The 12,736-nt window shown below is 38.8% G+C and overlaps 1 long non-coding RNA gene across 18 annotated transcripts in view; it reads right to left on the bottom strand.

Annotated features, from left to right (window-relative positions):
* LOC132328850 (uncharacterized) overlaps window positions 1–12,736 on the bottom strand; it is a 53,192-nt gene that overhangs the window by 9,394 nt on the left and 31,062 nt on the right. For 6 of the 18 annotated variants that reach the window (XR_009486892.1, XR_009486893.1, XR_009486881.1 and 3 more), the window contains 2 exons: window positions 12,007–12,116; window positions 3,229–4,928 (listed from right to left, as the gene is read on the bottom strand). The exons of 2 other annotated variants lie outside the window; for them this stretch is intronic. This is a non-coding gene — a long non-coding RNA (uncharacterized LOC132328850). Of the gene's footprint in view, window positions 1–3,228; window positions 4,929–8,689; window positions 12,117–12,736 lie in introns of those variants that run through there. 10 more of the 18 variants (XR_009486896.1, XR_009486887.1, XR_009486898.1 and 7 more) reach the window with 7 other exon arrangements.

Below are 12,736 nucleotides of genomic sequence, written 5' to 3'. Positions count from 1 at the left end.
ATTAGTGAGTTAAAGTCCTTAGTTCCCCACCAAGTCAATACCCCACCAAGGCATTCAGCCAATTGGAGACACAGATCTCCTTGCATCTTTCTCCCCTTGGGTCCTGAATTAAGTATTTCACATAGGTAACCACATCAAACTGAATGTATTTAGGACCCTCATATTTTATTGGCAGGTAATCTCCTGACATCCATTAAAATAGAATTTGCCTTGAATACTCATTTAAAGATACTTATCAGGACTCCAGCCTTTGAGCACAAAGTGTTTCCCTGCCTCCCTACCACCAACAGATATTTGATGGGTTCATCAAATATCTGTTGGTGGTCTGTTATGGAGAGAGATCTCATCAGGAATATGCCCCAGATTTGACCAGTCTTTATCCTGCAATTTATTGTCCAGATACTTTGCAAGTCCTTCAGTGTGCTCCTTGGAGGACCTGAATGCTTTGTAAACCCTCTTGTCCACAAAGGTCACAGTCTAACCTGCAATTTCATTCCATCATACACAACAAATCCTGTGACTGGTCTGCTTGAAGATTACAGATTCTCAGGGATGATTGGAACAACAGCATAAAACTGGTAGTAACTTCATGATCAAGGAAACTTCCCATAAACTTGGGGAAGTAGAGTTCAGTTGTGCTACCATCAAATGTCAAGTTAAATATTATTTTGATTTCTGAAGACAGTAATTGTTTCCAACTCCTAGCCCTGCAAAACTGCCCAGTCCTAGCATCACCCTTGTCATGTGTGCTCTTGTGATCAGTGCTATTTCATGGAAGATGGCTCGAACCAGCAGATGTGAGCTTCCAGGAGGAGAGACCATATTTTGGTATGTGGGGGTGGTTTTCAGCATCCTGAGTGAAGCAACTCATTCATACAAAGCTTCAAATATCAAGGGCAGGGAAATCAAGGAGAAGATCATCACTGACTAGATCTGGACTAGGATCATATCTGTCATCTTCACTGCCTCTGGTGATTTTGTGTATCAGCTGACTCCAGAATAATGTTGCAGTTACATGTGATGCAGGGTGCAAGGAGAGAAGCCCTGTTCAGGGGCTATAAGAAATCAAAGGACCTTCTTCAGCAGAACTGCAAGAATAACTCAGCAACAGAGAGCCACACATTACTCAGTATGATAAAGGCCAAATTCCTCCATGTCTGCACTTAATATCCATAACTGGGGAACAGTGAAAGTGCTTGTAAACACATAAATGCTTCCTGTAGCATGACTAAAATTAATTATAAAGAATATTTATTTTTACAACATGTCAGGGGTTATCATCAGTTCATTCAGCCTCCTTGTTCTTCATCCCATGAAGAACTTTGAATTGTGAATTTCCTTTCCATCTCTCTCTGCATCCCATCCATCACCTTAAGCTTATACTTCCTAGGTCACTTTCTTGCTGTTGCCAGGACATTATGTTCATATTGTATTTATGCTACTCTATGAAGTCTCCCTTGATGAAGGCTACTCCTATTTTAAAATATGATTCATCCACTAAATTCAGCTACTGGATTTTTATCCTACTTTTTTTTATCCTCTAAGTATTATGAGATCCAGGAAAATGAAACCATTCTTTATGGATCAGATTTTCCTATCAACTTTGGGAAGTAATAGTATAGGGTACTACTAAATTGTTGGACTTCTAAAAAGTATTATAACCCACCATCTTTACATGTTAGGATTTTGTTGATTTTTTAAGCCAATGATTCAGAAGAGCACTTCTTTCCTTGACTTTGTTTCTTAGCTTAAAAACATCCTGATTAGCAAGAACTTAAGGAAATGCTTGTATAGTTTGATATGTTCCCCAAATTGTTATGCAAAATTAAATGCACACTAGTAAATATATCACTTTACTTTCAGGGGAGATGAAGTCATAGATAAATAAAAGGGAATCATCAGATAATATTTCCACAGTAATGAACAATGGATGTATGTTTGCATAGTTGTCCTCAGAAAGAAAATTTCCCTTGTTGAGACACTGACACCTCTGTAAGACAAATTTGCTCAAGTTTGTGCTAAACTGTCTGCTTTGACTGGATGAAGCAGATTCAGCGTGATTAGAGATGAGTAAGAATAGGGACAATGGTCAACTGTTATATCAAAATCCATCAGACACGTGTTGCAGAAAAACAGGAGTGAAGGAAACGTGATCTATTGTAGCTTGAGGATCCTGCATTTTCCCTGAGGGAACCCTTCCCCAAAGCCTAAGTAGTTAAAATGCACAACATTTTGTTTGCTTCATGGTGGCTACTTACGTGACAGGTCTCAGGGTTAAAGCACCATAAATCATATTTTTATTTTGTCAGGATGCTTAAAAATCTGATATAAACAGGCTCCTGACAAAATGTTACACCACTGGAATGGCCAGGAGTCATAAATTTTATGTTTACAGGTTCTCTTCCCCAGATTCAAAACAATCTAGTTTACAGCCATAGAAGAGTTGTCATGGAAGCAATTTCAAACTTTGAAAGCCGCTTATATCAATGGCTTCACAGGGATAGAGGAGCTAGCTAAGGAAAACTGAGTTGCTCATTCCTCATGATAATAATGTCCATTTAATTTCAAATTATTTCCCCAAATATTTGTGTAAAACATTAACCTAAAGGCTAAGGTGCCTCTTCAAATCAGTCTCAGTTTGTGCTGGAGCTGTCACAGCACCACTATGGAGCAGAACTAGCAAGTCCACAAAGACAGAGAAGGTAAAACAGCAAAATCCTGATTACAGAGCAGCTGAAAACTGTACCCAAAGTATCTCTCTTTATCTAACAAGCACCATCCTATTTTCTATTGAAGTTCATACAAGGTAGCAGTACAAGAGAAAAGGTACCCTAAGATCTGCTGTAACAGCTGTTACCCTAAGGCCATGTGAAGTCAATGGGTTATGGATGAAAGAATGGATGAAATAAATGTGTGAATGGGTTAATGAATGCATTAAAATGAATGGGTTAAAAGTTTGAATCCTACTGATGTTAGGGAGTGCATAGAATTGAACAAAATCTGAACAGGTTAAATTTCAGGATGATATTGTAATTTGCAGATTTACTTCAAAGACATGGAGGGGAGGTTGATTTGGCTCAAGGGCAGTGTAGTTTGCCTGAGAGGTAAGGCCACTCTGCCTCTGTGTGTGTGTGTGTGTGCACGCTCTTTGCACGGAGGGAAAATAGGACAAACAAAATATAAGCCATAACTTGATTTTAAATATCTGCTAAAAAATATTATGACCTTGATCATGTACAAAAAATAGCACATTTAGGAAATTACCAAATGCCTGTGCATTCCCACTGGGGCTCCCAGAAACATGGTAACTGCACAAGAAGGTTTTCCTTGAGTTTCCAACATGAAAACACAGATGTTTTTTATTACAGCAAACAGCAAATAGCAAATTTATATGAAACTAATAAAAAACTTTCAGAATCTACCTCAAACATAGCAAGATTACAAGAGAAAAAAGATAAAGTGTTTACAGTAAGTTATGTGCCTCAATGGTGCCTTATCAGGTTATGTGAATACCAAAGATCACAGAAGTGCCAGTTAAAAGACCAATAAAGTTTGTACAATATTAGGCTTTAGTAATATTGACACTTGCAGGGAAGCAGAAGGTAAGCTGTGTTAAATAAATCTTAATAAATCCCATTAAAGTAAGTACTGTTTGCTTGCCATAAAATCAAATCACTAACACAGCTGTCCATGCAGAATATTATCCATATGGTTTCTGGTAAAGAAGACTTGTATCTTCATCCTTCAGTTTTCCTTGACAAATGGACAGAGTCCCTCTTCAGCAATTTGTCTTTTGTCAGCACCTTCTGAACAATGAAACTTTATAAGCCACGCAGCTGACAAGTTTGCTGCTGGGACTTCAACAGAAAAACTAAACCAGATATCCAACATCCAGGCAGATTTAAAAATAGTTCTTTGCTATGGTAAAAGGGCAAAAATTAATTTGTTTTCTTAGTTTTCAATTTCCATGTCACACTGTAATAGTATTTTACCTTCAATTTATTTAAATGCCCTGAAATGCAAGCATACAAACATACATATATCTCACTCTTAGTATTAAATATAGTTCTTATATTTTATATAAATATTTCCCCATAACATAAAACATAACCAAAAATTAATATGTGTTAAAGCCACTCAAAGAGGCTCTAACTTGCATTAGTTATAATTGCATTATGATGTTTGCATTAATTATAACAATTAAAAGTGCTTCAGTGAGGTAAAAATATCAGCTTAGAGCCGCAAATTATGTGGACATAGTCTTTGAACATAACATCCAAAAAGTACAAATGTTTTAATTTAATATTTGTGTTGAGTCTTGATTTGTTTAAATCTCCCTAGCATGCATACAATTGAATAGATAGAGCTTGTGTGGGTTAACCTGTAGGTCTATCCTGCACACACTAAAGAGAACTAGACTTGGTAGCTATGGGGATCATATGGATTTCCATGGAAACCAGAGGGGATATATATAAAACACTGAATGTTTTCCTGCAGTGTCTCATCAGAGAGCTAACTCTCCAGCTGCTGGCTGCAACAAGACAAGGAAGAGCTCAAGTCATAAAATAAATCAGATCTGGGTTTCAGTAACTTTGGAAGTGGAAGCTTTTAGTTTCATTTGGCTTATTGCACTGACAGGTCCATGAACAAAATAAACAGACAAAAACTACCCAGAGTCAGAAGTCAGAAATAAAAATGTAGGTTAAGGCAGAAACAAACAAACAACAACCAAAAAAATCCCGCAAACGAATCCCCAAGTGCTTTCAAGTGCTTCCAATGCCGTTCATGTGAAGACACCCAGCAAAATTCCTGATTTTCAGTCATTGTCCAGAAAGAAAAAAAGATTGGTTTACCTCATGTAGATGTTTGCTCACTGTGCATGAAATCACAAATGCCTTGTCTTGCTGCTCCTCTCTGGACAAAAATTACTGAAGGGAAGTGACAATTTAGAATGTGATTTTGAGTATCTTCTAACTTCATAAATGTATATAATCCCTTCTCGTACTAAAATGTTCATAGTTTTTCTGTATAGTAAGAGATTGAGACAGTTCCTTGTGCAAAATCTCTGTTTGTATGAAGAGAAAACCAAGTTTGTGCATAAATGCACTTGTACACATATGTAAGTGAATATTAATACAGATGGCTTAATGTTTTTTCACCAGTGTTTGACTTGTCTGCTCTGCTCAATCTTCCTTTCTTTCCTATAAGATACACATATTTTAGCATATGACTTATTTTTTCTTGAGCCTCCGTTACTCAAAAGGAGCAAGGATTATGAAGGAGTTAATTAAAATAAGTTAAAAGAAGAGAACTTATTTAGCCAAAGATTCAGAGGGTGATACGACATTTCTTTGTATACGAAGAAAAGATTTGAATTGGAATTGGGGTGATATATGGGTGTGATTCAGCAAAGTTGACGTACACAGAAAAGCCTACATCCCATTCTTTTCTGTACCCTTTCTCTGCTCCTCATTACAAGACATCTTTAAAGAAATAGGCTCTGTCTAGGCAGGGGTTTTTATGTCTTCTTGATTTATGACCTCCAGGTGAGTTTTCTCTCGGAAAGCAGTATTTCACATTTGTGCCTTTAACGGGACATCCATTCAAGAGGCAAGGTAAGTGTTTTCAGGAAATAAAATACAGTAGGGCACAAAGATGTCTACAATTTACGCCATCTCCCTTATGCAGCAGTAGTGACAAGCAGACATCTGCTCCAACATTTCCATGAGGTCTTCTGCCTACATAGCACACTTTATTTTATTGACAGTTCCAGACTGACTTTAGAGCTTTATCCTGCTATCACTGCAATGAATGGAAAGTTGGGATTTTCGTGTGATCTCTCAAGATCAGCTATGTTTGCTTTAAGACTGGCACTAGAGGACTCTGAGACTTGTCATGAAATAGTGATGCCAAGCCTGACTTTAAGCATATAGTCTCTGACATGAGAAAATTTTATGCAAGTGGAACCTATTCCCTGTTTTCTAGACAGATTTCAGATAAGTTCACTGTGCTTGTCTTTTTTTAATGCATAGTAGCTTTACCTGTAGCAAACTGGCCAGCCTCTACAAATCATTTCCTACAGGTTCTTGGAAAGGTATCAAATCCAGAAAGAAGGTTAATTAACCTTTGCGGTCAAGCTGATAAAGCACAAAACTTATTTGCAGCAGTTACCCTGACTAAATACAGATGCTTAATCTTGATGAGGACATCAGTCATCAATACGTCCTTTAAGCTTTTACTTCCCTCTAAATACCACTTTGGCTGAGATATCTCCCCTGCTATGAAATTTTAGATAGATGGAAATTCCTCAGAGGTTTTTGAGACATGCAGTTTGGATCTCTGCATATTTCTGCCAAAGGAATGAGAAATTATCTAATGTGCTGCCCTGGCCTCATTTTGCTGTTGGAATGATGATGTTACTAGCACACATGTACTGGTGAATTCTCTTAGGAATCTTTTGGGATGAAAGGCATTACCCAAATGTAAATTTTAACTTTTAGCGATATCACTTGTAACTTTGGATTAGAAATTACATGAGTAAGTGTTGGATAGGCTGGCTAATTCTCTTCGAAATGCAGGGCGTAAGGTAACACTGTGCAGGCCTGGTATGAGACTAGAACAATAGGAATTCAGGGAGGCTGGGAGTTAAAAGCAAAGAGTAGTGGAAAAGACAGGCAAGGTCTATAGGTGTCCCTGCCTGCTCACTTACCTTTTCAGAAAAAAAACCAAGAAGGGAAATCATGATAGAAACTGTTTGTTGTCTTCTTTCAAAGCCTTCCCAAGGAGTCTTTCCACTACCTTCATCAGTTTTGTTTACAGTTATAAATTTTCCATATACTTCCACAGCTTTCTTGGCAACATGGCTTCCAGCAGGCCACATTTCCATCAACTCCAGGAGCTGCTGCTCAACATTCACTCATTTTGCATCGCTGACAACAGGATGCTGCTTCCTCTGCCTCATGTTTGAAAAGACCTGATTTGTTCTAGAGCTGTGTCTTTTTACTGTGTTCTTTAAAGATGCATACACTGATTTATGAACACAGGACTCCAAACAATCTGTGTGCCTGAACTGTTCAGTCCCACTTCAGAAGTACATTAGAAGCTGACTTCAACGTCCAGCCTTTTTGCAATCGTCAAAGAATGAAGATATCTTAGAAGTTGTCTCTGCTGATGTTCAGAGATGGTTTGTATTGCTTTTTACCAGCCTCCCTCCCACCTTTACATCCGCTCCTGTATCCTGTGTTCTGTATCCTCTATCTATCCTGCACTGAAATGCACATCCATGCATTTTTTAAATCAGCACAAAAGACTCCTGCCAAAGGCCAGGCGATGCCAAAGGGGCCTCTCCTTGACATCTCATATCCATTGCTGTGAGGAACAACTTTGCAAACACTTGGTTCTCCTCCAGACATCTCTCTACTCCATATAGAATGTGAGAGATGTTATGCTGAGAGGTCAGGAGCCAGGAACAAGGAATTGTGCAAATCCTGTCTCACAGCTTTGTGTTAGGTCGTGCACGTGTGCTGAGTCCAACAACATAGACACTGGCAGCAGCAGCAGATGGGTCAGTCTGGGACCCAGAGGTGACCAGATCTCCCACCACAGTCAGGTTGCACTGCTGTGTGGGGTCAAGTGAAAAAGCTCAGGGTTGAGATGAAAGGCAGATAGGGGCCCAAGGCCAACATTAAGGACAATGTAACTTCGACTACAGCTGCAGCTTTACTGACATAGCAGAACTATTCAAAACTGTAAGGGCACACGTACACAGATTCTTCACTGAATGCTTTCAGTGAGTCACCCCACTATTTTCAGTGATTTAGCTTTAGGCAAAGCAGCAAGGTGCTGCCTTCCTCCAGAAAACTTTTCCCAGGTAATAACCTATACTGTTGTCATAGACAGGAAAAAAATGCTGGTTTTCTACTTCCCTTAATCTTGCTAATTTGTGATGTTAGCTGGGGTAAAAATGAACCAGAAAGAGAAAGAAAACAACTGAAATAATTCTCTACTGCATAATTCTCTGCATTTCCAGCACAGACCTCCTCAGTAATAACACTATCTCACATTCATTCAAGGTCTTTCATGTGCTGTGACTTCACAAGCTGTTTTAGGAATCCAGTGTGGAGAGGTAATTCAATTAATAGGCAAAGCAGAGCACAGAGAAACACTGCAGGAGAGGATAACTGTTGCACTCTATTTAGATGAAAATTTAAAGCAAGGTTTCTAGCCATGAAATTTCCTCCACATGTAATCAGACCACCATAGGATTAGTGGATCTTCTCCTTCGAATTTACCTCAGATGGTCAATTTTTATCCATACAATTGTTCTTTCAGAAAAGGGCCATCATCTTGTTTTATGTATGACGGATGGGACACAATGGCCTGATGCTGGGATAAAAGGTGAATGAATCACCTACTGAATTGTTTATATCAGACATTAAGGGTTTCTGAAAGGTGCCATTCACATGCAAAATAGCCAAGATTGTGCTACAAGTCTGTATCCAGCTAAAGGAAGTACAGGAAGCAGAGATGTTTCACTCACTGGATCACTGGCATTGGAAACTGAAGAAAAACATCAGAAATCTTTGCTAAATTCAAGTTTTGCTCTCAAGTCTCTGTACCAGCAGAATCCCTTCAAAACCCTTGTGGGTTTAAAGTAATCACAGTGGCTCAGATTTAAAACATAGTGAGGTGCAATGTTTCCACTGATTTTATTGACATTTTTATTGAGCTGACCACCACAACTAAGATTTTGCTGTATTTTCCATTGGACCAAATGAGAAAGGACGTGAATTTGTACAAACATTGCTGACTTTCCAGTGGATGTGAGCCAGTGGTCATTTCTGTCTTGCTTGTCTGATTTTTGATAGTTAAAAAGTCAAAACTCCTTGTATTTTTAGCTCCTGCTTTACTAGAAAAAAACAACCATCTATGTGGCAAATTACTCTTAAGAGCTTGCAGTAATGTTCCAAATTTTTTAAGTACCACTGGCATAGTAAAAGTATACCTAGGAATGTAGAGATAATCTTGAAGATAACAGGTATTACCCCACTATATTAAGTAATTAAACCTTAGAGACCCCGGAAGAAAAGAGAGCACTATAGTCAAAACTACCTCCTCAAGACCTTTTCCTAATCTCTATTACTGGCATTCATTTTGACCAACACACACTTCCATATAATCTCTGTGAATATTTGCTGAGGCCTTGTTGCTGGTTGACTATTTTTACCTAGACAACAAGATTCATGGAAACATTGACAAATCATAATCTAATCACGGATGAGATACCGTAAATGAGCTTTACGTGACTGCACTGGAGTGGCTCAACAGGTTTTGAAACGTGTGCAGTACACCTCTGAGTGCTTTATGGGGACATCCCATTAGATTTACATCCACAAGGGCAATCTTTTATTGGTTTGAGAACTTCTTACAACAACCAGTTTCTACTTCACCTCAGCAAACTGCTCTTGTAATGACTCTGTCTGTCTATCTATCTATCTGTCTATCTATCTGTCTGTCTATCTATCTATCTATCTATCTATCTATCTATCTATCTATCTATCTACCTCAGTTTGGAAGACCCTTTATTGTTTAGGGGGTTTTGTTTGTTTGTTTTTATTTCTCAGATAAAAGCAGCTGGATGTAGCCTTGTCTGCAACCACACTGATCTGTTTTCACAATGAATTTTCAGGTGCCTGCTTGTGTTTGGCCCAAGGCTGACACATTTATATATCCCAGTTTCTCACACCTTTAGCTCCTTGAACAGCACCTTCTTCCAAACCAGTTACTGTGCATTGATTTCAGGGAGCAGTTTGTACCTGGCTCATTTGTTGGCCATACAGCTAATTGTTGATCAGTGCCTTTAATATGTTACCAAACCAGAAGGAGCCAAGAGATGCTCTGTCTACATTTACACACAGATTGACCAGCTAGCTGTGCATCAGGAAGATGGAAAGGGATTCAAACACAAGGGGTTTTTTAAAGTTAATGAATGCTGCAGTATCTGTGTTAGAGGGGTTTCTCTTTTCTCTCAGTCAATTTTGATCAATGTTTCTCAAATCCTAAATGAAATCCAGCAGTTTGAAACATGGTCAGAGAAGGTGCTGTCCTGGAGAAATTGCTGCTTGAGGAAGCAGCAGTTTAAGCCCCTTTGGAGATAATCTCAAAAGTATGATAAAGATTTTATTCAATTAGTTAAAAATATGAAGAGATATGAGTATGTCCACAAACACTGAGGAAGTCTGATCTACCTATTGTTAAAATAATATTTTACTGTATATGGTTAATCATTAAAAAAGAAATAGAAATAATCAGAAAAGGCTAGGTATTTCCATATAAATTATTTCTGTTTCAGCTCATTCCAATTTTTTGGGTTATATAGAAACAGGACAAGAATCTAATGTATAGTATAATTATTGTAAAATCTTTGAGAGGGTCTGGCAGTACTACACTGTACAGAACCTCTTTTCCATGAGGACTGAAACCACTTCTATGATAAAGTTCATCCAACTTTGCTTGCAGTACAGTGCCATGAATCATTTGTGTGAATAATGCCCTGAGAAAGCCTGTTTCTGACCAGGCATTGCGAAAGGAAGCACAGGCATCTGGTACAAACACTGCAGATATCAAACAGGGCATAAAATGAAGTCCACCTCTTTCCCTTTGTCCAATTAATTACGTTCTAGAAATATTAGCATATCCATAAACCAGGAGCATTGTTGCAGGTCTTTCGGGAGGTGCTCCTTTACGTCATGCTCTTTTCATTCAATAGTGTTAACTGCGAAAAGACGCAACACAATGTAGTGAGCTTTGTTATGGTTACTAAAGATAAAGATCTACACATTCACCCCCTGCCTTTTTTAAGGCACCTTTGGCCTCATGGTTTTGTTCCTCCATGCATGGGTACAGTGTCTCTTGGTACTAGGGAGTCAAGGGGGTAAACACTGTGCCAAAGGGAAAATAGTCTCTATGCATGGCAAACTTTAAATGTCATGCACGGCCAGAGAAGCAAGGGAGAAGCTGTATTTCCCATCTGTACTTTGAGCTCAATGGATGACCAGGTCTGAACATGATCATCTGATTTCCAACTGCACAGAGTAATTTGTAAAGCTCCATATTAAATCACTTCAGTACAAAGAATTTTTGGCAAATATCCAGAAGCCTATAATGCATATATGACTTCATCACACAGAATCTGAAACGCAGACTTCACTGATGGTGCAGGGATTCAGGATGAATCGACTGATGGTGGTGGGCTCAGGATTTTCTTGGATTATGTGAAATATGTTCACCCCATAGAAAGTAAATAGAAAAGATACAATACAGATAAAAATCAAGTGCCCAGCTCAGGGGTTGTTCAGTAAAGAGTAAAGATACACAGATGGTGACTGCCCAAGTGAACTTTACTGCAGTATCTACAGAAGTGGAAATTCATTATTCATAAGTATGCAAAATAATTTTCCCTTTTTATAAATAATCAGTTTATTTAAAATCTGGCTTGTGGGTCTATTCATGTGGAGAAATATCCATCACTTCAGTTAAGAAAACTAGTGGGCCATATTCTCCTGTGGCATGGTTTGTCTTTCCTGCACTAGTACAGTCCACAGTGTGATCATGATTACAGCAGGATAGAGGTACTACATTCTATTGTGAGTGGCCCCCCCCTTACAAACACCTTTATAAACACCATGAACACACCACATGTATAACACATTGTAACCATGCTACATTTTTGGTTCAGGTAAAAGCATGTGACTGACAATGTACAGGCAAAGCAAACATGAAGTAAAACCAACCAATCAAACCCACGTGAAATACATAAATGTAAAATTCAGTAAAAAAAGCAATGTTATGAGGAAAAGACCAACAAGCTGTGAAACAAGACCTGGCTTCTCTGCTAAATAGCAAGGGTTGAGCTTATAGATCAATATTACCCTTTCTTTTAATAGCAACAGTTTTTCTTTTACTTCATGGGGTTTGCAAGAATTTAGGGCCTTTGAGACCACATACCTGCCAGATTCCACAGAAATCATCCACCAGCTACCTATATTGTCTGGGAATAGTGGATAAACAGGCAGAGAGATCCATAGTATGGATGACCTTAACTGCAACATAAAACCCTGAAGCAATAAGGAAAAAAAAAGAGTTTGTTCAATACAGTAGACAGTTGGAAACAGTGAGGTTTTACATTCAGTTAAATGTACATTTGTCCAGTATTCTGCTTTTCTGTTCCTCCTTCTGTTCCCAAGCCCAGTACATAAGTGAAATGGAGCACCACAACCTGTGGTAGGAAAAGACCTCAGAGGGAGAGAAGCTAAAATGCCCATGGTGCAGCTGAATCTCCAGAAAGGCCCTATGGCTTTCAGCTGTCTCCATTTTCTAGTGGATTCTGCAGCAAGGCAGGGGTGGCAGTGCTGAGCAGTGAGGTGCAGTGCTGATGCCCAGTTTTCCCATCAAGCCTAAGGCTCTCATTCAGAGCAGCAGGGAAACAAGATAGCAGTGAAAGGTTTTGGCTTTGCCTGTGAAAGATGCAAGTTTTCCTCCCACACCAGCTCTTTGTATGTTTCTGGGCAGTGGATTTCATTGACCTATACAAAGAGTGCTTTTACCTGGAAAATCACCCAGTGAGCTTCCTCATCCCTGTAGGATCAATTGCCTTGTAGTACAAGGGAATGGTGCAAAAACCCATCCTGAAGAAAGAAGGAGTGAAACTCCCCAGAAAAAGGTGCCTGCAGCCAGC

Source organism: Haemorhous mexicanus, chromosome 6 (genome assembly GCF_027477595.1).
Source record: "Haemorhous mexicanus isolate bHaeMex1 chromosome 6, bHaeMex1.pri, whole genome shotgun sequence".
Taxonomy (NCBI): domain Eukaryota; kingdom Metazoa; phylum Chordata; class Aves; order Passeriformes; family Fringillidae; genus Haemorhous; species Haemorhous mexicanus.
Note: the sequence above shows the minus strand (reverse complement) of the source record. Positions and strands in the feature narration are given on the sequence as shown.